Below are 23,194 nucleotides of genomic sequence, written 5' to 3'. Positions count from 1 at the left end.
GTTTAGTTCAGTTTCTACAGAAAGCCCTAAGGCTGGTGTTTGCAGAAATCTAGTTGTCCTATCAGTTGGTTACTGTCATTGCTGTGGTATGTGGAGTAGGTATTTAATAAGTGAATCCAAGGTGGGATTAAGAAAAATGGGAAGTAAAAAAAAAATATGTTGTATTTATATTGGAAAACCTTTTTTTTTTTTGCATTGCCACTGCATATAGTGTTTATCAGGCCTTGTAAAGAGCTGTTGGGTTTATATTCTTTGTAACTCAAAAGAGAGAGATGAATTTCCTGGAAATGAGATGCTTTTGAGATGATTCTGTAACCATAAATTAACTGCCTGACCCAGACTGATGTTTAATCTGGTAACTGAACAATAGGGCTTGCCAAACTCATGCTGATGGAAGCTCAACCCACCTCAGTCCTCGGTTTTATCTCAATATATATTCATAGAACCATAGAATCATAGAATGGTTATATGAAAACTCATATTGTAGTATCAACACCTGGTTCCTGGTAGGCTGTGCCATCTCTTCCAAGTTAAGCATGGACTAGTGTACAGACCTGTATTTGCAGAATGGCTACAATATTGAAACCCCAAGCAAAAAGTAATTAGAACATATGTTCTGCGGAGAATATTTATTTCTTCTTGAAGTGGGTTATATGAAGATAGCAAAGGAACCTAGAAATGGGGCGAAGACCATCCACACCACAATTATAAGAAAGCCCCAAATATCCTAACAAATAAAATGTTTCATATGGCTGTGTTTATGGTTATTTTTATTCACAGTGTAACTCATAGGAACCATACCAGTGATACCAGCTAAGGACCCTTCCTGCCCCTGTGGTTCTCTTTCCTCCAACATCTGGATGAGCAGAAGCATTCCTCTGCATGCACTGAATGCTTGTGTGTTATTAGTTCTACTAGCGACTATTATTATTATTACTAATTAATTTAGAGTACTTCTATGGGATTATTTCAAAGTTTGATCTAGCTCAGCACCTTCTATGGCCAAAAGAATATACCAAGGGAAGAATCTATGAACAAGGCAACTGTATATGATACTATTTTTTACCCATTTTCAAAATCCAGAACAAACCAAAAAAAAAAGATTTTTTTTTTACTGCTTAAAAAAAAAGTCTAGGTGTGTGCCCTATTTCAGCTTGGAGTATCTTTAGAAAGCAAAATTATCAATCCTTAAAAATGAAGACTGCAAACGAAAAAAACCCACAGATACAACTTTAATAATAGCATTGAAAATGTCAGAGGAATGATAGAGCTACTGCACTTGCTATAGCTGCTCCTTGACTGCTCTTCTTTATTGGCATGTGTGCCTCAATTGTTCAAAATACAGAGTGTCTTAACATTGATGTCATATTTTTGTTATTTCAAAGAGCCTACATTTGACCTTTCTCTGTAACTGTGACACTAGTTGAATTCTGCTTCAGTTCATGGCAATTTACTAAATCCTTTGAGAGTTCACTAGTTAATTATTGCCAAGTGAATTTTTAATTTGCTCCTATGATTACATTGGTGAATACAGTCATTAGTGGGAAATTTATTTTAGAAATTGGCACTAGAGGGAGCTAAGTAATTGTATCATTTATGTATCTAGAAAGGAAAAAAAAGAACATTCATTAAAAACTTGCTTTTTTCTGAACCTGCTGATTTTACAAATATGGCAGCTATGCCTCAGCAAATTATAAGTGATAATGAATTAGTTAATTTTCCTTACTGAAAACTGCTATGGTAAGATTATTAAATTACTATATCTCTGTTTAGTGAAACTAGCTACCAGTCAGTAAATTAGGATTTCTAGGACTCTTTTGGGAGGGGGAATTTTTTTGTGACTATTATCCTTGTTTATCATTATTTTGATCTTAACAGAATTAAAATGCTCACAGATACCCTCCTGAAGTCTAAGTTTTTTTTCCCAAATGCACTGCAGGACGGATGGCCTTGTCAGATGCTGCAGCTCTGTAAAAAGGAGCTGGAGAAGGTGCCTGCAGTGCAGACACTGAAGACTTTCTGGACTGTGCCACAGCTGCGTCTGGACACAAAGTGCTGTATTTTCCAGCCCAATGTCCACTTAGATCAGTAATCACAGGAGTCCCATCTTTATTTAGTGACAGCTGGCTCAGTACATTTATCTTCATAGCTCACCTGGTGTACTCCCCAGAACTGCTGGGTGTGTAGGTTTTGCTGGAGTTCTGAAGATCCCACAATTACACCTAAATCTTCATGCTGCTCATGCTTCATAGCTCTGTCCATCTGAAGGAATTGTGACTTCTTAGCACTATATCAATCTTCTGGTTCCATGTGAAAAGTTGTTTATTTGAACTGTTTTAGGTCACCTGGAAGCCCCCTGCGCTTCTGGGTTACAGCTGAATGACTTCTTGCTCCCAGTTTTCTACACCTCTTAAAGGAAATAAAGCTCCTCTGTTTCTCTGTAGTGGGATGAAGGCCACCAGAAGACAATCACTTTTCTCTGCCTTTGAGGATCACATACCTACTTCTTGATTCCCTTCCATGAACCCATCCCTAGTATGGGAACACTGAACGTGCAAAGGAATGGTTTTCCTGGTAGCTCCCAGCTTGCTGACCTTTGTAATGTCTGTAAGTGTGAAAACATTGCAAGAATTGTCCATCTCCAAGAGCTGATGCTTTCTTTCTTTAAAAGAAAGTAAACTCAGTACCAAGTAGACAGATAGTAATGCAGACAGCTGACTAAAATAGATGAAAATACTGAATCTGAGATATAGCAACTGGCCTTCTTTGACAAGGGAGAGCAACATCTGGCCTTTCTGTGAAATATTGTGAAATATCATTAAAACAAATCTGAAACATAATGTCTTTCTGATCCCACATCTCTTTATTATTTATGCCATGTTTTTTTTTTCTTGTCATCCTTTATTCGAGCACTGAGAAGACATCACCCCCACTACCACCACCTGGAAGCAGTAATGGTTTCATCTGCTGAGCTAATCTAGCCCTGCCAGAGAAGCATTTGTGCTATTGCTTACAAGTTAGCCACAATACCCATGGTGTTTTGTTTCCATCAAGGTATAGAATTAGTATGCTGTCCAAGTTGCATTTAATGATATGTCCTCTTTCTTGTACTCACAGAAGCACGTATAATTGAGGTCATAAATGAGGAAAACATTGTCCTAATCTTTTTTATTATCATTTTTTCTTCTTTTTTTTTTTTTTCTTTCTTTCATGGAATCTTAAGAATGTTCTGCACCTGCAAAGCTGAGCGGGTATGGTTTGCCATTCCTTTTGTCATTTACAAAATCTGTTCTTAGGTACTGTGGATAATTTTGCCAAATTCCTTATGTTTGTTGTAGTTCATTTCACTGTGCATCATGCTTTCCTGATGTAGTGATATGAACTGAAGTTGCCTGAATGAAAACTCATCATGCTTTGGAAGTCACTTTTTGAGTATAACCTCCTGTGAAATCCTGTGAGAAGTAAACACCACATTTTATACTTTTGACACTAGAAGTGTTGTTCAGTAGTTTAAATTAATATAAGTAATAATATCACCAATCCAAGGCTTTTCTTTTTTTTTTTTTTTAGTGTCATACGTGTATTGTAGGAAATCAGGAACATGATTTGGGGTCCTATCGGTTTGGGTATCTTTCCCCAGTGATATTATTTTCATACTTGGCTAGACCAAGACATCTTGCCTTATGTTTTTCGGATGTGAACTATGGATTAGGTTTAGCAGTCTGATGTTATTGCACAATAACAGGGTCCCAGAACCAATGCAAATTATTTATAGCCCCAATAAACTAGTTAATGTTAGTAAATATCAAGCCATTTCTGTCTTTCTGCCTTTTCAAGCAAGTGCAGAAGCTGTGGCCTAAAATCTGTTTCAGGAAGGGTAGTGCTGAAGGCATCTGTACCATCTATGAAAGACTTTTATTTCTTAACTCCTTTGCTTTAGCTTTATTCTGTACTAAAGGTCTGTACTATGAAGGTGAGAGATTATAGGCAATACTACAAATAGAGGGAAGAATATTGTCCTTCTGGTTTCTTGGTAGTATCAATGGCTCTGGGAAAACTTTGTAGTGCTGTGTCCAGTTTGTGCACTTTTTCAAAATTTCACTTGGAAATGAGGGAATCTTGTAGCAGCATTTTCTTAATTTTTCATAAAGAGTATCTCCTGATAGACATAAATATGATATGCAAGTATGCGCATTCCTAGAAAAATTATCTTTATTTCCTGGCATTAATCAGGAACACGGGGAAGAGTTGTGGAAGCTTTTATGGGCTACGTATGTGCTTCGTACTTTGCATAACTATTATGAGCTACTCCAAAACCCAGAGGGCAGCTTTCAGGCAACCTAGAGATGGAAAACAAGTGCATTAAATCTAGGCTGGGTGCATGGACTGCCTGCCAGGTGGGTGTGAAACTGGCTGAATTGCTGAGCAAAAATCATAGCACATGACTGCTCAAGGTGTAACCAGCATCTGACGATTTACCAGTGGTGTTCCATAGGGCTGATGCCAAGGCCTGTGCAATTCTGTAGGCGTTGTCCCCCACCTGGATGATGACATCAGGTGCATGGAGGCTCTTCTCAGAGGTTGTCTACCCTTGCAGGCTTTCAAAAATCATCTGGTCTAGGTTCTCAGCATGGGGGATTTGGGGGAGTTTTAGGGGTTTTGGAGTGAAGAAGTTATGTGAGGTGGAAAGCATGCATGTACCTGTTCTTTACAGGGGGGACTTAAGCGGGAAAAAGGACGATTCTTGCAGTTTAGCTAAAAAAAAAAAAAAAAAAAAAAATCATAAGAGGTATAGATTTTATATAATTTCTGCCAGGACAGGAAATAGAAGGGTAGTATTTTAAGAGACAGGTAGAAGGAAGAAGAGGCAATAATGCTGTGGAGCCGTCTTTACTATTACTTGCATTACACAACTAGTCAGACTGATCATTAATGCTATATTGTAGCACTCTTGTCATGTTGCTGTTACTTTCCTCAAAACAGGACAGCTTGGTTTTTATTGTTCTACAGCATAAGAACACAAAGCCTGGTGGTGTTTCTGTACATAATAAATTAACTAGCACTCTGTGTGTCCTATCATGCTTGGAAGGAGCATTCCTTGACTTTCACAATCGTATTTCAATATTTTCCTTCACGTCCTTCCTTAAAGCGGTACTTTTCCTAGCTTTCAGAAATGGCTAGGGAAACTTAATAAAGGTTAAGTCTGTCACATGTATACTACTGATGCCTCAGTGTAGTTTACTGTCTCACATCCAGCTGTACACATCGCTCCCCTGTATTTTATGTTGTATTTCTACAGAACCCAAACTAATGGAGCACTAGTCCTCATGAAAAGCCTTGGGGGCCTTGGTCAGGAAAATTACCCATTAAATATGAAAGTTATTCAAAATAAGTAAACAGCTCTATTTGTTAACTGTTACCACAACCACTATTTAAATACATTAGGTGAATTTAGTGATTTTTTTTTTCAGTAGTTAAAGTTGAATAGTTTCTTCTTAGAAAAACAAATAAGGCACAAGTGACAGAACAGATATGACTTCTTAAAACATGATGGTGGGTGAAGAATTTTATGCTACAATAGTAATGTTGGCATAACGAATATGTTAGGAGTTGGAAAGCCAAGGTGAGTGTAAAGGGAAACGCATAATTAAAATAACTTTTGAATCTACTTGGCTGTGGATAAATGCTGAAATTTAAAGAAAGAAAAGCAGTTAAGTAACAGCAGAGCTGTGCTGAACTTTGCTTGGGAACTGAACTCGCCTGATTTCAGATGGAGCATCTCCTGCTGATTCCTCATGGTGGACTGCTCTTATCAATAGTTGAGTCAGACTGAATTTTATTAGCAATAAAAGCATTTAAAGATGGAAATATTGCAAGATAGCAACAAAAGTGTGACGCTATTTTAGATGAACTTCCCCTTTTCTGTAACATTGACTTGTTTCATAAGACTCTGAACTGTTGTTCCAACCTATCTGTAGGCACTGCCAAAACTTTTTTCTACCCTGTATGCCCTGCTTATATTTTGAAGGGTATTTTTACAGCTGTGTGGACCAAAGATATACAGGTGGTGGCTTGTTTGGTTTTTTACTTCCTTCACCCTTTTCCCCCCACTTTTTCTTTTTTCTGTTAAGGTATGCTTGGATTGTGTGGCACAAGATGGCAGCATAAGGAAAATTTGCTAATCTCAGAAATAGCTAACTTGTCTAAGCTGCAGAAGTGTGTGAGTACTAGTTAAGTTTTTAAAATGATTTCTGCAGATTTAGAAAGATTTAATGAAGCTTCTTACTAAGACAATCACTTGATCATCTCAAAAAAAATCCTCTTTCAAAGCCTCGGTGAACTCATATCTTATAAAAAATTTGCTTTCTTAACTCAAATGTCATTTTTAATAAACATTTTTCCTGGTTCCTCTTCCTCCCCCCAGTTATTGTCTGGAGTAAGATCAGCAGGAAACTTAGACTTTATAGACTTTACCAAACAGCATTTTTGTCATAAAATGTCCTCCATATTCCCCTTTAGTATGTACTTGTCATGGCACGGTGGTCTGTTTCAAACAGAAAGCTAAATTATGGGAAATTAAACACTTCCATGCTGAATTTAGCAATGTTAGTCTCTGACTTTGTTTCACAAAATATGCAGCTTTGGTAGAGCCTTTGACTTTTTCTGGGTAAAAAAAAATAATGTAGCTCTTTACTCTCAATTTGCTTCATTTCTTTTGTCTTCCTAGCTATGATCTAAAATATAGGGCTTTACTGTACCTTTTCATGCCTCCAATATCTGCAGCAATGTGTTAAGCAGCATTTTGTTTCACATAGAATATATTTGAGGAATAAAAAAACAAAATGAAAAACCCAAAGAAGGTGATCCATATTCCCATTGTTTATACAAGTGTCTATGTATGTATAATGCCATCTTCTGAAGATGGAATCTGTCCCATTAACAGGCTTGGGGTATTCCAGAGCATACTTTCGTTCACGTTGCTTTCTAGCTTGCTGACAGAAATATGTCATGCATATTCTTCATGTAGTAATGGAGAGCTTGAAAGGAAGCCAGATTCAGTTATCTATATATTTTGCTATAAAATTCTAAATATTTATATTTTGCACAGTCTGCAAAGATACAGGGAGATTGTACTGGTGTTTTCATGCACCACTGAAGCTTTTATTTACTGTCTTTTCATTAATCCAAATGATGCTGCTTTTTGTTTTTAAGAAATAAGTTTAGTGAAACATTGTTGGCCTCTCTTGATGACACTGCAAGTCTTCTGATGTCTGGTGTCTCTTAATTTCAGAGCTATCCAATGAACATGTATTTCATTATGAGTAATGTAAAAGAGCAAGGTTCCAACCAAAACCTGGAAATGTGGCTTAAATATATTTTAAATACTCAGAATGAAGAAAGAGGATCTAATTCTCACCCTTGATCCCTGCCTGTTTCCTTTATGTGCATGTTTTCTCACTTCACTGGTAAACAAGCTGTAACTTCATGTAGTGAGAGGACAATGGGAATGGCTTTAAACTGAGAGTGGATTCAGATTAGGTATTAGGAAGAAGTTCTTCCCTGTGAGGATGGTTAGGCACTGGCACAGGTTGCCCAGAGAAGCTGTGGCTGCCCCATCCCTGGCAGTGTTCAAGGCCTGGTTGGACGAGACCTTGAGCAACCTTATCGGGTGGAAGGTGGGGTTGGAACTAGATGAGCTTTAAGGCCCCTTCCAACCCAAACCATTCTATGTTTCTATGATTCTAGGCTCTACCCCACTTCATTACAACACAGGCAGCTCAGCACCTTTGTCTGATCCACATTTCAAAGAAACAGAGCATATATGCTTAAGATGAATGCATTTATTCCGAACGCTTTGATTAACAGAATTGCTTAATTTGAACAATCTCCATACTTTATGATCTATATGTATAGAATGCAATAAAATGATACAGGAGCATCAATATTTCATGTAGAATACTTACACCCGCCTGTCATCTTGCAGCAACTTTTGTCCCCTTGTCTTATTTGTATCACTTCTATGGATGCAGAACCCATAGTTCACTTTCATACTTGTAGAGATGATAAAAAAAGGAGTTTCCCTGATGTCCTTTGCTTTGCTCCTTGTATACAAGCTCAGAAGCACACCACAATCTTAGATGTAATTTCAGAGGTAAACAGAGGTGGCTTCTTTTTTATGAAGCAGTTCACTACAGTCCTGTTCCTTCTCACCTGCAACTTAGACCTGTTAAAATAAGAACCTGACAATGTTCTTTAGATTTAATGTGTAATACTGCAGATATCTGCACATATTTATGGACGATATACATAGTAATAGCAAAACTTTATTTCCTTTTTAATTAAGCATATCCCACCCCAATTTTTTTCTTGTTTTCTTTTCTCCCCAACTTTAAGGCACAAACTGGGCACTTCTCATGGATTTAGCTGGGTGTCGGCAGCATAGCCAGTGAAAGAGCTGTAACAGTGATGAGAATGTACGTAGATCAGAGATGAAACTATGCAGCTATCTGTCTCATTTAGTATTTACACTTCATGTCCTAACAGTTTTTCTTTATCTACCTATGTGTCCAAAAAAGAAATGTGTGTGTCTGTGCATTTACACAAATACAAATGATACTCCTCCAAATCCAAAAACTCTAAAATTTTTTTTAGGGTTGGGGAAAGCTGAGCTGCTGTGAGGAGTTCACTGAAACCAGAACCAAGCTGAGCATAGTGCAGAACTTGATATGGTTTGGGTGAATTAAGGAATTAATTAATTCCCATGCTGATATGCATTTCCTGTGTTGAGATATCTTGATTTTTTGCTATGTTTGGTAAAGCTGGGTGTAGGTATCACCAGAATTTCAGAGAAATCTCTTTGATGTGATAATGAGCGATGACTCTAATAAGTGACTGTCCATCTCACACTATTGACCTGAAGGTGTCTATCTATAGCAAAATTGCACCAGATACGTTGTTTTTGTTTTTTTTTTTTTTTATATTGGTTCCTTTTATGACCTATACAGCAAAAAATAACTTTGGTCTTTCATGTACTAACTTTCAGCATGATGTGAAACGTAGATACTGATTTCATATGATGGAATTATGCAATTTTTAATTTTTGTACAATGCATTTTTTTATTTTTAAATTTTTTCAGATACTTCGTATGTTTCTCCCTTCACACTAAATGATAGTATTTATTTTTGTGGTAAGCAACCACAGCTGCTTAACTGTGTTCTTTCAACTTGGACAATCATCCAAAGTTTAGAGTCTTATTCAAAACCATCATTACTAGAGAGGGTGATTTGAACATGGAATAGAAGACTTGCACGAGTTTTTCAGTAGATAGTAGTAAATAACAGTTACCCTCAAAATATTAGGAGATCAGACTTACTTTTGAAATAAGTTTAATTTGTTGTGCCGTTATTATTCCCAATTTCATTGTTTTGTGAAATGTGCCTTGATTACGAATCCTTTAAATAGCAATGAGGGAAGGGCATACAACTTAAATACTTTCTTAATCAAGTACTTTTTTTTTTTTTTTAATGTTCAATAGATTATTGAATGCTTTGGTAGCTCTTTTAGCTGATACAGAAGAATTTGTATCTTTGGGCAAATTAAAAAAGCTGCTGCCAGCAATGAATCACAGCTGAACTAATGTTAGGGCAAAAACCATCCCTGTGGCTCCGGTTTATTCCTGTCTACTGCTAGAGTGGTTTATTCCTCTCTGTACCTTCTCTGACTTTCAGGGTGAATGAAGCACCCTGCAATATGAGACCTTTCCATTGGGGCTGGCAATACATTCTTCCCCTTTTAATTAAGAACTGTACCCCACTACTCTGCAGAAATTAAGAATGTTGACATGATGAACCATGCGCTGGGGCATTTTGTCAAATGAACTAAACCCTAGCATGTTTGGTATCACTTTAATGAGCATTAGTCCTGTGGGTACTTGAGGCTCCATCTACATCTTTGGCATTTTCAGATTAATTTGGGGTTTTTTGGATATTCAGGTGAGAGTTGTGGTTGCTGCTGCTCAATGGATGTGCTTCAACCACCTCCAAAAATGTAGGATAAGCTGTGAAAATGGGTGTTGCAGATGCTTAGCAGGGATGGGTGAAAGAGAAAAGTTTACAAGTCTCAAAGAGGCAATTGCTGGTGTTTCTTTAGAGCCTCCTGTTAGAGGATTTTATTAATAGAGGCAAAAATACCTTCTTCTATTCAAAGCTCTGTTGAATGGAGGCTTAGTAAAATCCTGCTTTGATGTGTGGAGACCAAACTCCCAAGTCTCAGTGTAAATAATGACTTCAGTGCAGCTAGACTGGTACTTACCCATTCAGTCAGACAGCTGTGATGGTCTTTTATAATTGTTTTAGTGTATCCAGCATATATGGGCACCATGACTATAGAATGATTGTAGCCAGTAATTTCCTCACATGTGAGTGGGTTTGTGTTCATGGTGTGTGTTCAAATTCACCCCATTTTCATTTCTGTTGAAATGCACCATCATTAGAACTGCTTTATTTGAAAGTGGTAAAACAGTAATCTCATAATGTAATCAACACCTTTAACCAGCAAGTTAATTGTAATTTATCTTCAAGGTTCAGAGAGTAATGCATTATTAAATACCTGCATGTTCTTATCAGCCTCGATTTTTTTAGCAGCTAATTACTGCAGAGATTAACTCTGGATTTCATGTTAAAATTTGTATGTAAAATACATATGAAATTTGGACATGAGTTAGCTTCCGATATATTTCAATTTAAAGCTAAAGACTGAAGGTCCTTTCCTTAGAGTGACTAAATATACTGTCTGCTCACAAAATCTGCATAGCAAGGTTTTTAATCTCCCTTTTTCTTTCTCGCTTTTTTTTTTTTTTGAAAAAAAGAAATAGAAAGAGCTCTCTTAGACTCTTTCCAGTTGATGCTCCATGTTGTGACATGTCATGTAAAACTGCATCTGTTATGTTGAAATGAGAACATAAGAAAGACACTTTGACATGACGAATCACAACACAACTTAACAGCAGGAACATTAAAAACGTAACACGGTTGTGTTGTCAGTAACCTCAGCCCTGATAGAGATGAGGTATTTAGCTGAGCTTCCAGCTTCACTGAATATCTGTTTCTTCCCTAATGAATTTCCTTGTAAAGTCAGGCCCAAGCCAGCCATTCTCATAGGCAGAAACTCCTGGTAACTTTTAAGTATTGAAGTTAAGGAAAGTTTTGCCCGAGTGGAGACATCAGGATAGGGCCCAGGAGTTTTTACTGCCTGTGAAGTATAAAATAGACTCAGATTAAGCTAACAGACTTGTTATTTGACAGTTTAGAAAATATTTTAGTATCTTTTTGGCAGTAGCAGTTTGAATGTTGGCAAATGTACACATTGCTTGCAGTTACAAAACCTTGTAATGAGTATTTTCCACTGTAATAGCAGTGAGTTGAAATTTGGATAAACCACTTAGACTTGTGAACTCTGACATGCATAGTAACTATGTCTTTGCAAAAGAATTTTGTCAAGTATTGGAGCTCCTACTAATAGCACATCCATCTTTCTGCACACTATAAATCTTAAGAAAATTTCTATTACTCTGCAATTTGTCTGGCTTATGCTATTTATTAGCCATTTTATTCTGCTGCTTTAAGAAGTAATGTGATGTTCATTTTATTGCTGGTTCAATAAATTGTTAATTATAATGCAGTGATTGCTGCTGACGTGATTTAAAAGCCACATTAGCACTATAGCATTAAGTTTTAACTATTTTACCCTTCAATTCCCTGTTTATACAACAGTAAAAGGAAAATAGCCTTAGACTAATTTAAAAAATGAAAGTACTTGTATCTATTGATCACATGATATGCTAGAAACTTTTGTTGATTTTTTGTGGTTTTTTTTTTTAAAGGTTACATGCAGGTCTAAAAATGAGAAAATGCATCCACTGAGTGTGGTCTTCAGCAAAAAGTGTTCTTAAAGCAAGATTAACCCCAAAGTTAAATTAGCAGAATTACTTAGTTGAATCAGGACAATTGGCATAATATATTAAAGGAACAAAATACCCAGATAAATCATAATCATTTTATAGTTATGCATAGCTTCTGGGGCCCATTTTGTATAATAATGGAGCGTAAGGGAGAATAAGATTGGAAAGCATACCTATTTTCTTCAAGAATATTGTAAATGGGATTGGGAGAAATCTCCATTCTGCTGATTTACAGTCAAATCTAATTGCTACAAGTATAATATATCCTTGGTTGAGCAAGTAGAGGCACTAGAATTGACTGTACCAAAAACCACACACGAGTATTGTGCAGGATGGACAGAACCATGGAAATACTGAACCTGGAGTGAATGGGAACACTAATTGCCTGTTGGAAACGTGTATTAGTATTAGTGCAGTACATCCAGACTTACGGACTGTAGTTGAAACTTTTGAACTTCTTTAGTTAAATCATATGATTTTTTTCCTTAGTTGAGCAAAATATACTTGTAGAAAAATGGGGCAGAAATTGAACAATGGAAACTAGTACAGAGAGAATTTATATTTGCACATACACATACATGTATTTTTTAATATATATAAATATGCATAAATGGAATTATTGGAGCTGAGTGTCCCATTATTGGAGATGAGTGTCCCTGTAATGTTCCTGTGCTTTTGCACTTCCACAAACACACCACCACCAAAACTAACGTGCATCTCTCAAACCCTGGAAGCTAGAAATCATTAATTAAACCAAAGGATTTAAATACATAGAAAAATGAAAATTTTAACTGCTCATTCCATATAAATTTTCTGACCCTGCCATAAAGCCATTTTTTTCTGTAGATGGTCACCATCACCTGCTGTCAAATGGTCAGACTTTAAGGATACAGCATCTCCAGTGGTGTTAAAGCATCATGTGATCCTGGGCTCTTGGATAAATAAGGGCAGGTTTAATATGTAATTAATAATACAAGGCAGGAAAAAACCCAGTAAGATGTGGTTTAGAAAATATACCTGGTTTGAGGTTCCCAGCTTGTTCCTCCCCTGGCCTTTATTGTGAGCTGCCATGATTTGGTGATAGACAAACCAGAAAATCACAACAAAAAGGCTTTTTTTACTGCTAGTTAGAGATTTGTTGAAAGAAAGAAAAAACCTAAACCTGTTAGAGAGTCCTAGGAGAGAGAAATCTTATCTTTAGATACCTAATTGCATTTAAAGATCTGTTTACAAGGGATCTTCCTGCTCCTTGACTATGTTAGAAATAGTTATAAACTTGATGATACCAGTTTTCAAAGGTGGACTCCTTTGAAACTGAGAGTGGGTTTGTCATAAGAAAGGAGTTTAAATTATCTTCTTGAAAAAGGGGTATTTTTCCAAGAGGGAATAGTTTCTGTGAGGACAGTTTTATTTAAAAAACACCAAATAATAAAAGCACAATGAAAAAGAAAAATATAAAAAAGGCAAACCAGCAGTACACCCCACATCTGAATTCTAATAAAGCTTAACTTATTTTATTTAATTGCCCCTCATTTGATTTGTATATAAGACACAGTGTGAACTGTTTTCAGCTAACGATGAGTCTTGGCACTGATCATGGTAAAAATTGCAGATACATGTAAAAGTTTGGCAGGCAACTAGCTCTAGGATTTCAGGCCTTGGGAGCAAAGATCTGAGCTAAAGAGACTGATAAAGCTTACTGAGCTGTCATAATATACTTAAAATCATATACTTGACTTAGTACAGCATGGCATTTTGATACAATAAAAAATTAGTGTACCCCATATTAAACAGATTTAAAACTGGTAAACTAATTGCAAAAAGTAATTGGGATGTTTTCAGCAACACCTCATAAGGATCTAGTCATGGCGTAATGCGTTTTCACTATGTGAATAATGACCTTGCAGATCATGGAAGAATTAGGGGAGTGTTAAATAAAGGGAATAGTTATTTATATAATAAACTAGATATTTTTGGAAGAAAGAGCCTTGTGATCAGATAGAGCTTCAAAGCTGACTTTGTGCTCCATCATTGCACACCGAGAAACCACTGGGGAAGGCAATAGTGCTATGAAACCAAGCCAAAATCATGTTCCGAAGCCTTCTTATGGAGGAAGAATTTACCCATCTCTGTTTTCCAGAGTGACGAGAAGCTCAGGGCTAGGGCAGCAGCATGGCCACTGCTCTGGAGCTTCAGATTTGGAATGCTCAGGGACTTGGCACTAATGCCAAGCTGATCTAGGTCCTCAGAATCTCCTCATCTGCCTGAATAGACCAGGCTCCCTGGCAACCTGCCGTGTGGGTTTTTTTTGCTTCAAGCTGGTTTGTGTTAAAGCCTTGTTGAAAACCCACACACTTGCAGAGGCTGTTTTGAATTTGTTTGAAGAATTCAGATCAATTCTACCTCTACCAGAGTCAAATAGGAGGTTGTGGGGTGGGAGGTGGCGTGGCAAGCTTGAGGTTTACAGTGAATGTAAATTCCAGTCTGGAATTAATCCCCACTACAGTTAATTAATGTTGTATTAAATGAGTGACTGGGTAACTGGGAGACAACATATCACTCCTGTGATCAGCACCAAAAAACTGATGAGCCCTGTTGTCTGCATTTGCAAGGTGGTGGTTGTGTTTGCAGAGTGACAGAGAGAGCTGCTAACAAAGGATTCATAAAACTTGATTAACAATCAGGAAGACCTTTTGCTAAAAGCGTCAAGACTAGACAAAACATAGCATACCTAAGAGCTAAGGGATAAATCAGATCTATCCCTAAGGTTAGGGATTCCCTACATCATTTATCCCTAAATAAAGGTGACAAAGCAGGCCTGAACTCATGAAACTCCAGAAATGAATAGCTCACTCATCTGTATAAGTAGTGTTGCCCAATACAGGAACGTGAACAGCCTGTAATGGAGAACATAAAAGAAGTGGTTAAAAATGTGAACTGAAAAGCAACCATTTAAGTTTACTGAAAACATCAGTTTCTTGCATGCAGGAAACTATCAGGAGAACAAGGAGAGTGGGACATAAGGTGACAAAGCCAAAACAACGTGTGTCTGCCGTAGTTTTTGAAAAGTGTTCAAACTGTGACGTTGGAAATGCCAATTTACTGTTGGCTCTAAATAGCATGTATAAAGTTATCCACAAAGCCATAAGAGAAAAAGAAACTTCTAATGAACTGTGAAACCAGATGCTTTATGCTGGAGAAGCACATTCTGCAGTCTGCATATTATTATTTTGTTTTGGGGAATGCTGCAATGTGCTAGGTAATTTCAAATATAGATGCAGGCACAGTTTGTACCCTAAAGAGTTTATGCTGGGAGGAATATTCCTATTCATGGCTGAGGGGGTGAGATGGGTATACATTCAACAGAAACAGACTTATGAAAAATAAGTCTATTTTTCAGACTGGTACAGCAGTTTTGTTTAGAAACCTCATACGGGATATTTTTGCATGTTAACAGTCAGCCACCATCTACTAGAAATGATGTGAGTCTCTACAGATGCTGTAAGGGGTTTGGGTATAAACAAGGTTCTGATGGTAGCAATAAGGAAAATGTCTGTATGGCCAGCACAGACCACTGGCTGGGCTGGACTGGAATCAGGGTCTTTTTATTCCTAGAAATGTTTAGGATAAATAATGCGCTCACATGGTCAGCTGTAGTAGTCATTATTATGAGAGGTTGAAGTAAAGTAATACTGGCAATGATGTAATAAGTTCTGTACATAAACATGAAGTAAATTTTGTTCACGACAAACATTATGATCCACAAGAATTTTGAGCAAAATGGGAAGAAAGTAAAAAAAAATCTGTGTCTTCAGTATATATGATTGAAATATCATTACGCCACAACTGAAATTTCTTGTGAGTTCTTGGAATTAGTTATGACCCAATCACACACTTAAAACAGGCAAATAAGGGCAATAAGGCTAAAGAAATACATTTATTTAAACAAGGAAAACCAATTTTATGCTGAATATGTTGATGAGCTGATAGGTAGTGAAAACCTGAAGTCAAGATGAATCAAGAATTACAAAAAGGGCTACATGAATTAACTGTAGAGTAGAAAAAGTGTGATACAGAAATATGTTCTGATTAATAAGACAAAGGGGAATAGTGTGAAACTGATACATGGCATCCCATTTTACCTTATTATGTATGATGTCATTACGAAACATTGGGATTTTTGTATTAGGTGATTAGAAATCAAATCTTAACTTTTTCTAAACTTCAGCTTAAACTGTATAATTTTAAATACTGTGTATAGTAGCCTCCAACGAGCAGTTCCTGGAGCAAATTCTGCAGTGGGAATATTAGTAGGAAGAGGAACTAAAATGGAAACATAAGGCATTTTTCTGATGTATCCCTTCTATTCTAATTTTTCAAGTCACTTCTGATGTGTAACTTCTGTTGTAGACTGTTTCAAAAATTAGGAGAAATACATTTTGTTGATTTATTGCTTATGTTCCAATACATTGGAGTATTTGCAGTAGCAAGCTAATTTGAGGAAGGATGAGGTAGGTACAAAGAAGGTAGATTATATAGTATATAGAAATAACAATGGAAATCTAAATATAATGGTGTGTATAGAAAAAAACAATTCTAAAAATTATTATTTTTACATTGGTGGAAAAAATGAGGAAGGAGAAAATGTTCAGCTCTAAATGCAAAATGGAATATGTTTGTCAAGCAGAAAAAAATCTGAATGTGAGACAGGCTTTGAAAAGCCTAGAAAGGAAGGATGGAGAGCTTGATTTGAAGTAGTTCCAGCTGAAGGAGGTCTGTGTGGCTAGGACTGAATCATTAAAGTGCCATTAATTTTATTTTATGCCAACACTTTGGGTAGATTGGAGGAGCACAGACTGAGAATTCACACAGGCAAGAGGGACAAGGTTAAAGAAATGATGATAGGAGCTTTTGAAAGCTCTGTGACTATTTTTGATTTTGCTGCAGTAGGAATATTTGCTTTCTTTGCTGTACTTGAGAATTGGGCACTTCTATTTCTGGAAATGCCCCGAGAATGTAATTCAAACTATTTCAAAATTCAGGAAAATTTCGTATGTAGTTTTTGATTTGCATTGCACTTTCATTTGTCTCTCACTTCCAAGACTGGTTTACCCATCTCTGGTCAATGCAGTATCATGTAGATAAATTCATGGGCACTCTTCACGGAAATTAATAGTTTGTCCTTTGAACAAAACCACTTCATCTATATCTTTGCATCTTCATTTTAATCTTTAGTTTAAATTAGGACCTTAGCAAGATTTCCACATCCCCACAGACCCCCCTGCATCATCTGAAAAATCTGAAAAAGATTGTCTGATGCCAGTTTCATTTTGTGTTTTAGTGCTTCTGGCATGTGTTATTTACTCATTCCATTCAGGTTTTATTCAGTTTTAATTTGTCATTTGTATGTCTCATTGAAAAATGTTTATTTTAACATGGGTGTTATTTGCTAAATGAAATATATATGCTTTACTGGAGACTGTACTTTTTTAAAAATACATACTTATTTCCTTGATGCTGAAGTGTTAAGAAAACAATATGAAGAACAGGAATATTTTTTTTGTGTACAGGTTTAAAAATACAAAACTATTCTCAGTTTAGTCATGGTAAAAGCAAAGTATGAATTAACAATACAAGTAGAGAGGGAAGAGCTTAGATATTATAGGAAATAGAGCTAGGAGGCAGGATCAACAATACCTAAATCGTTCATGGCAGATACTTGTCTAACTTACTCTTCATATCTTCGGTGATGGAGTTTTCACAGTCTCTATAGGCTCTTTCTGCTAATACCTAATCAAAATCTCCTTCTCAGCAGTTCAAGCCTGTTACTAGTTATTATTTTTGAAGTGGACAAACAAAATGTCTTTGCGGCTACCAACTAACTATGTGCAAATTTACCACTGCTTATTCTTCCCTTTAGGTTTAACCATCTCAATTATGAGTTTTTATACAGACCATGTTTTCCAGGTCAAACCAGCCTTCTGTTTCTTATCTCAAGAGTTAAGACAGAGGAAGAATTAATGGATGAAAAATTATGTAAAAATGAGCAATGTTTGAGCCAAGTAAATATATAAGCCACAAACAATCAATTACAATAATTTGAAATGAGTGCTGATATTTGGAGTTATTTCTGTGAGTGTATTTACTAGCTTTTGCTCTGAATATGTAGGGTCCAATATCATACCCCATTCTATCCTATAGTTATGTGGGACAGGGATGGAATAATTTGAAACTAGGGATAGTCTTTTATCTTTAAACCCATTGCTTTTACTGTGACAATGGCACTTGGCACAGGTTGTCCAAGGAAGTTGAGAATGCCTCATCCCTGGAAGTGTTCAGGGCCAGGCTGGATGGGACCTTGAGCAACTTGAGCTACTGGGAGGTATCCCTGCCCATGGCAGGGGGCTTGTAACTAGATGATCTAAAGGTCCTTTCCACCCCTAACTATTCTATGATTCATCGGCAAACTCAATGAGTCAGGCAGCAATGAAATTATATCTCTAAAACCATTTTGAAACAATTGCTTTTAATGTAAACTGGTTTTGCAGAAGTCAAAAGGATCTTTGCAGCAAAGCTGGAAGAGTAGAGTGCAGCACACTAGTCCTTTTTCTCCTGCTTTCCCCTCTCTTGCACTTTGTATAGGAAACCATTGCTAATGGCTGAGACCCGTGTTCTAAAGACTATAGAAGCCCATAATTTTAGGATTTGACAACTTTGTTTAAAATGGAAAACAGAGAAGTTCATGGCAGAAAATACCTTTTGTACCTTCATATATATGACACAGACCATAAACGTAAAAAACAACAACAACTTATCCATTTTTGGATCTTAAGGAAAAATAACAGACAATGATTATTGTACCCATATTAATCCCAGAAAAAATAGTTTGTGAGAGAAAAGCAAATTAATGTACAGTACTAGAAAGAAAATAAGATCTATTATTTTTTGTTTATGTAACACACACATATTTGAGTTACCAGATAAGCACTTAGATGTTGAGACGACCTTTGTTAAATTATTTTATTTAAAATAGGGGTTTGTGTAGGGTTTGTTGTTTGTTGTTTTTTTTAAAGTTCCCCATTCCATTCACCATCTATTTTTGACCACTGTTTTCTATTTAAATTTAGGTTTTGTTGTTTTTATTGAATATAAGATTTGTATTGCTGCCTCTTGTACAAAAAGTGTGGGTGTCTAAGACTGACAGTGTTCCATTTTGGAAAATCCTGAGCAATTAGCAGCATTGCATTTACCAAAAGTACATGTAAGAAACTGGAAAGTTATTCTAATTTATTTTGTAACTTCAGAATTATGTCTTTCAAGGCAAGTGCCACTTCAGTAAGGAAACCCAGCTCCTGGGACACAAAGGCCCTGCAGCATGCTCCTGGGCTGGCAGGGAGCAGACTTTGACTTTCCAGCTGTGGGCAAATTCATCTCCTGATGCAAGAGGCTGGTCTCCCCACCACCACATTCAGCACAGCTTAAAATTGTGTCCTCAAAAATCTGTTTACTCATCACTTTAGTCTTCCTAGAGCAAGCAAAAATAGATTATCCCCAGGATAGGATTTGCCTTATCTGACTTCTGGTATTTGCAACACAGACTTGTACAGCCAAGCTAATCACCCAGCTGCCCTCCTAGTCGGGCAGAGAAATGGGCAGTCCCTGAGCACGCTTCCAATCAGCTTTGCTGACTTTTCCTCTTAGACTCCTAGCTATGGTTACAATATGAGGAGATAAGTTTGGATTTTTGCTTACTTGATTTAAAGCAGATTTGCAGACAGGTGCTGACCTCATCTAGTTCATCTGACTTAATCAACATATGAACCTAAACATTGTTGTTGAATACATATGCAGAACAAAAATTTGGAACAACACTTCCTTGGTCCAGGGGTCAATGGCTGTATTTTGGAGTTCTCCCACAAGAAAAGAGAGTGCAATATTCCATTTCCCATGTTCTTGTATATAGCAGGTAGTCTTTAACCACAAATGCCACTGAAATGCATTAATAAGCAAAGTTCAATGGAGTTCCAATTGTAGATATGATTTCTAGTAGGGTGCAAAACCTAAGGTTGGAACCTAAGGACTACCTATAACCTAACCTAACCTAACCTAGGAACCTAAGGTTCCTAAGATTGCTTTACCTTAGAAAAAGCAACCATAAACCCAGGCTGAAGATAAAGTAACTACCCTCTTGCAGTGCTAAATCTTTTTGGACATTATGTGGTCCTCTGTTCTGCTCTTCAGGACAGTAATACAGTTAGTGAATGGGATGAATCCCTTTGCCATTGTAGGCATATTACCCTCTTATTTCAGTCCTCTTGCCTTCAGGATAGATGGGTTTATTTGCTTATTCCCAGTTATTAAAATATTTTGTTATTGGTCAAAATGCAGCTACTTCATTTGGGTGGTAGTAATGGACCGAAAACATTACAGACAAAAACACCTATATAAAACTTTTCTAAGTGTTGTTGACCCTCAAAGGTTTGTCCATTTATCATAAATGGCTTTGTCAATATATGTCATCACCAGCACTTAACTTGCATTTGCTTTAATGCTTTGTTCAAGGCTGTAGCCCAACAATAACAATAGGATATAAATACTTTATAAGACATCTATTGTCATCTATTGTCATCTATTTATCATTTATAACGCACAGCAAAAGCGTTATAAAACATTTACTATGCATTTGTAGGTAGAATTTTGTCAGTAGCACCATGCATTCAGGATGCAGCGCTCCTCTTTGACACACTGGCAGGTAACCTGCCTGCTGCAGAGGGACTGGAGGAAGAAGGAGAAGATGGAGAGCCCAACTGCAACAGGGTAGCATTGCAAGGCAGTGCCATGGAGGGGAGAAGTGGGAGGCTCTGGGTCCATCTTAAAACATTATGTAGATAGGAGGAGAGGTGTCTGTGAGAGAGAAGATTTTTATAGAGTAATTTTCAGCATGAAGCACACTTTCGTTTTGAATACTGTTATGGCAATGATCCTGCTCTGTGCAGGATGCCATCCCAGCACTCCTGCTTGTGCAGTGGCTGCTGGACTTTGCTCTGGCTGTGCACTGGACACTGCTGTCACAGAAATGCACTCAGGAGCTTTGGGAAGCAAAACTCAGGGGCCATTTGGTCAGGAGAGACAAATAACATTTGACTGCTCTTTCTTACTTACACTGCAGCTGTTTCTTCTGTGAGACATGGTACCAAAGCACTCCTTCAGAGGAAAAAAATCCCTACTATTATAATTTTTTCATTACAGCTTAAACATTTTCAGTTAAAAAAAAAGATAATATGCTTGATCTGATTTCTGATGCATTTTGTTCTGTGTTATGTAGCCACATTTTTCTGTAGGAAATTTGATACATTACTTTAAGTTAACTACATACAAGAGAATACTAAATAAATTCACTTTATGTGCTTTCCTAATTAGTTTTCAGTCATGTAATTCTCTTCAATATAGAGTTGAGAAATCCCCAAGTCTACCTTGATGTAGTTAGTGTCACATACACTGATCATGTGAAATTGAATTTGAATTTACTACTAATATTTAAACACTAAAGCTGACTTGAACCATATTTCCCCCTTGGATAGAGATGTCACTGCTCTCTGTAATGAGTAGCATTATGTTGAATACTTAAGCCAAGAACAACCAAGTTACAGGAGCAGGACATTAATCTTAGGAGAACTGTAGAATTTCATGCCTTAGACAACACAGTGTCTTAGCATTACTGCTTACACTTTAATTACTCAAGACAACTATTTTCCAGTATGTATTGCTTGAATGTACATTATGGAGTGGGAATATGGAGAGTGAATATACAATCGAGTGGGAATATAGATATCACCAGGATCTCCTGGATAACTGCATAGACTGTATCCACAGAACTACAGGATTTGTTGCCTGTAACCATCAGCTGTTGATGTACGAAGCCTAGAAAGTTTTTGTAAGAACTCCCTGATTTTGCCTCAGATCTGTAGGTGTGGGGTGTGTTCATGCATGTCAGACCCACGTTTAGGGTGAAAGGGAGATGTTGAGGTCTTGCTCCCTGCAGGGCCTCGTGCCTGCTGCTCCAGTGTCTTTCTTGCAGTCCTTCTGTATTACTCAAATAATTGCATGCTTTAAAATCTGAAGCTCATTTTCACCCCTGGGCCTCTCCCCAGGCTGGTGTGTGGGGAGCAACTGAGGCTTTAGGGAGTCCATCAGAAACCATCTGCAAAGACTCTGACTAAAACAAACTTCTTCTGGAGTTTCTTTCTGCAGCCTTGGGGGTGCTGTATTTGGAGAGATCGGATGGGCACTTGGCACTTGTTGCCTGATTCATGCTGCTGCTTGATTAATTCCTTAACTGAGTGGATATGAAATACCTGGATGACTTTAAAATACTTTGCAGTACAGAATTTCTCAGCTGTGTTGGTCTCAAGGGCAGATCAGAGCACCAATAGGTAAACTGCTGCATGCTTCAGCTGCTCAGAAAATTTCCCTCTGACTTCAGCAGAGGATAAACGAAGGAGCTGGATAGGCTGTTTGCTGTGGAGATCTTTACACTTCTCCCTGCACTGATCAAATAGGAAAGAAAGAAAGACACAGAGGAAATGCTCAAAGAACTATAAAATGAAGAAAAAAACTTTTCACTGTATGTGTAAAAGGAAAGTCAGGAGATGGGTCTTTTATTCTTTATGTTTTTTTCTGTAATGTGTCTTTAGAAAAGAAGACCATATGTTTATGCATATAAAATATACAAGGTATTGCATCTTTGTGGGAAATATGTATGTTTCTTTTTCCCACATGTGGTTGTGAAACTGATGATTTTTTCTAAATCTCCAACAACAGGCTGGTGCTGATTGCATTAACTCCTTGCTTAGAAACTGCTCTTACAGAATCACAGAGTAGTTTGGTTTGGAAGGGACCTTTATGATGATCTAGTTCTAATCTCTCTGTCATGGGGAAGGACACCTTCCACCTGACCAGGTTGCTCAAATCCCTGTCCCACCTTGAGCATTTCCAGGATGTCCACAACTTCTCTGGATAACCTGTTTCAGTGCCTCACCACCCTCATTGTAAAAAGTATTTCCCCTTACAAGTGAAACAGGGGAAACTCATCTGGCCCCAGCCAGCAGAAGGCATAGCATGTCTTGCTAAGATCCTCACCCTGTATTTTCTGTCCCTGAGAATGCCAGGGCTGGCCCAGGCTGGAGCCAGGTTTCCCCTCCAAGCATGTCCTGCTGCTGGGCTAAAGAGCTGGC

At 37.3% G+C, this 23,194-nt stretch overlaps 1 long non-coding RNA gene across 1 annotated transcript in view; it reads left to right on the top strand.

Moving 5' to 3' along the window:
* Nucleotides 1-2,991: 2,991 nt before the first annotated feature.
* Nucleotides 2,992-23,194, top strand: part of LOC130594404 (uncharacterized) — a 42,931-nt gene continuing 22,728 nt past the window's right edge. Inside the window, exons 1-2 of the long non-coding RNA XR_008971078.1 lie at nucleotides 2,992-3,054; nucleotides 3,339-3,461. This is a non-coding gene — a long non-coding RNA (uncharacterized LOC130594404). The remainder of the gene's footprint in view (nucleotides 3,055-3,338; nucleotides 3,462-23,194) is intronic.

Source organism: Pezoporus wallicus, unplaced genomic scaffold (genome assembly GCF_028554395.1).
Source record: "Pezoporus wallicus isolate ANWC-B61680 ecotype Strahan unplaced genomic scaffold, APGP_CSIRO_Pwel_v1 contig_6807, whole genome shotgun sequence".
NCBI classification, from domain to species: domain Eukaryota; kingdom Metazoa; phylum Chordata; class Aves; order Psittaciformes; family Psittacidae; genus Pezoporus; species Pezoporus wallicus.
This window is presented reverse-complemented; position numbering and strand designations above follow the sequence as displayed.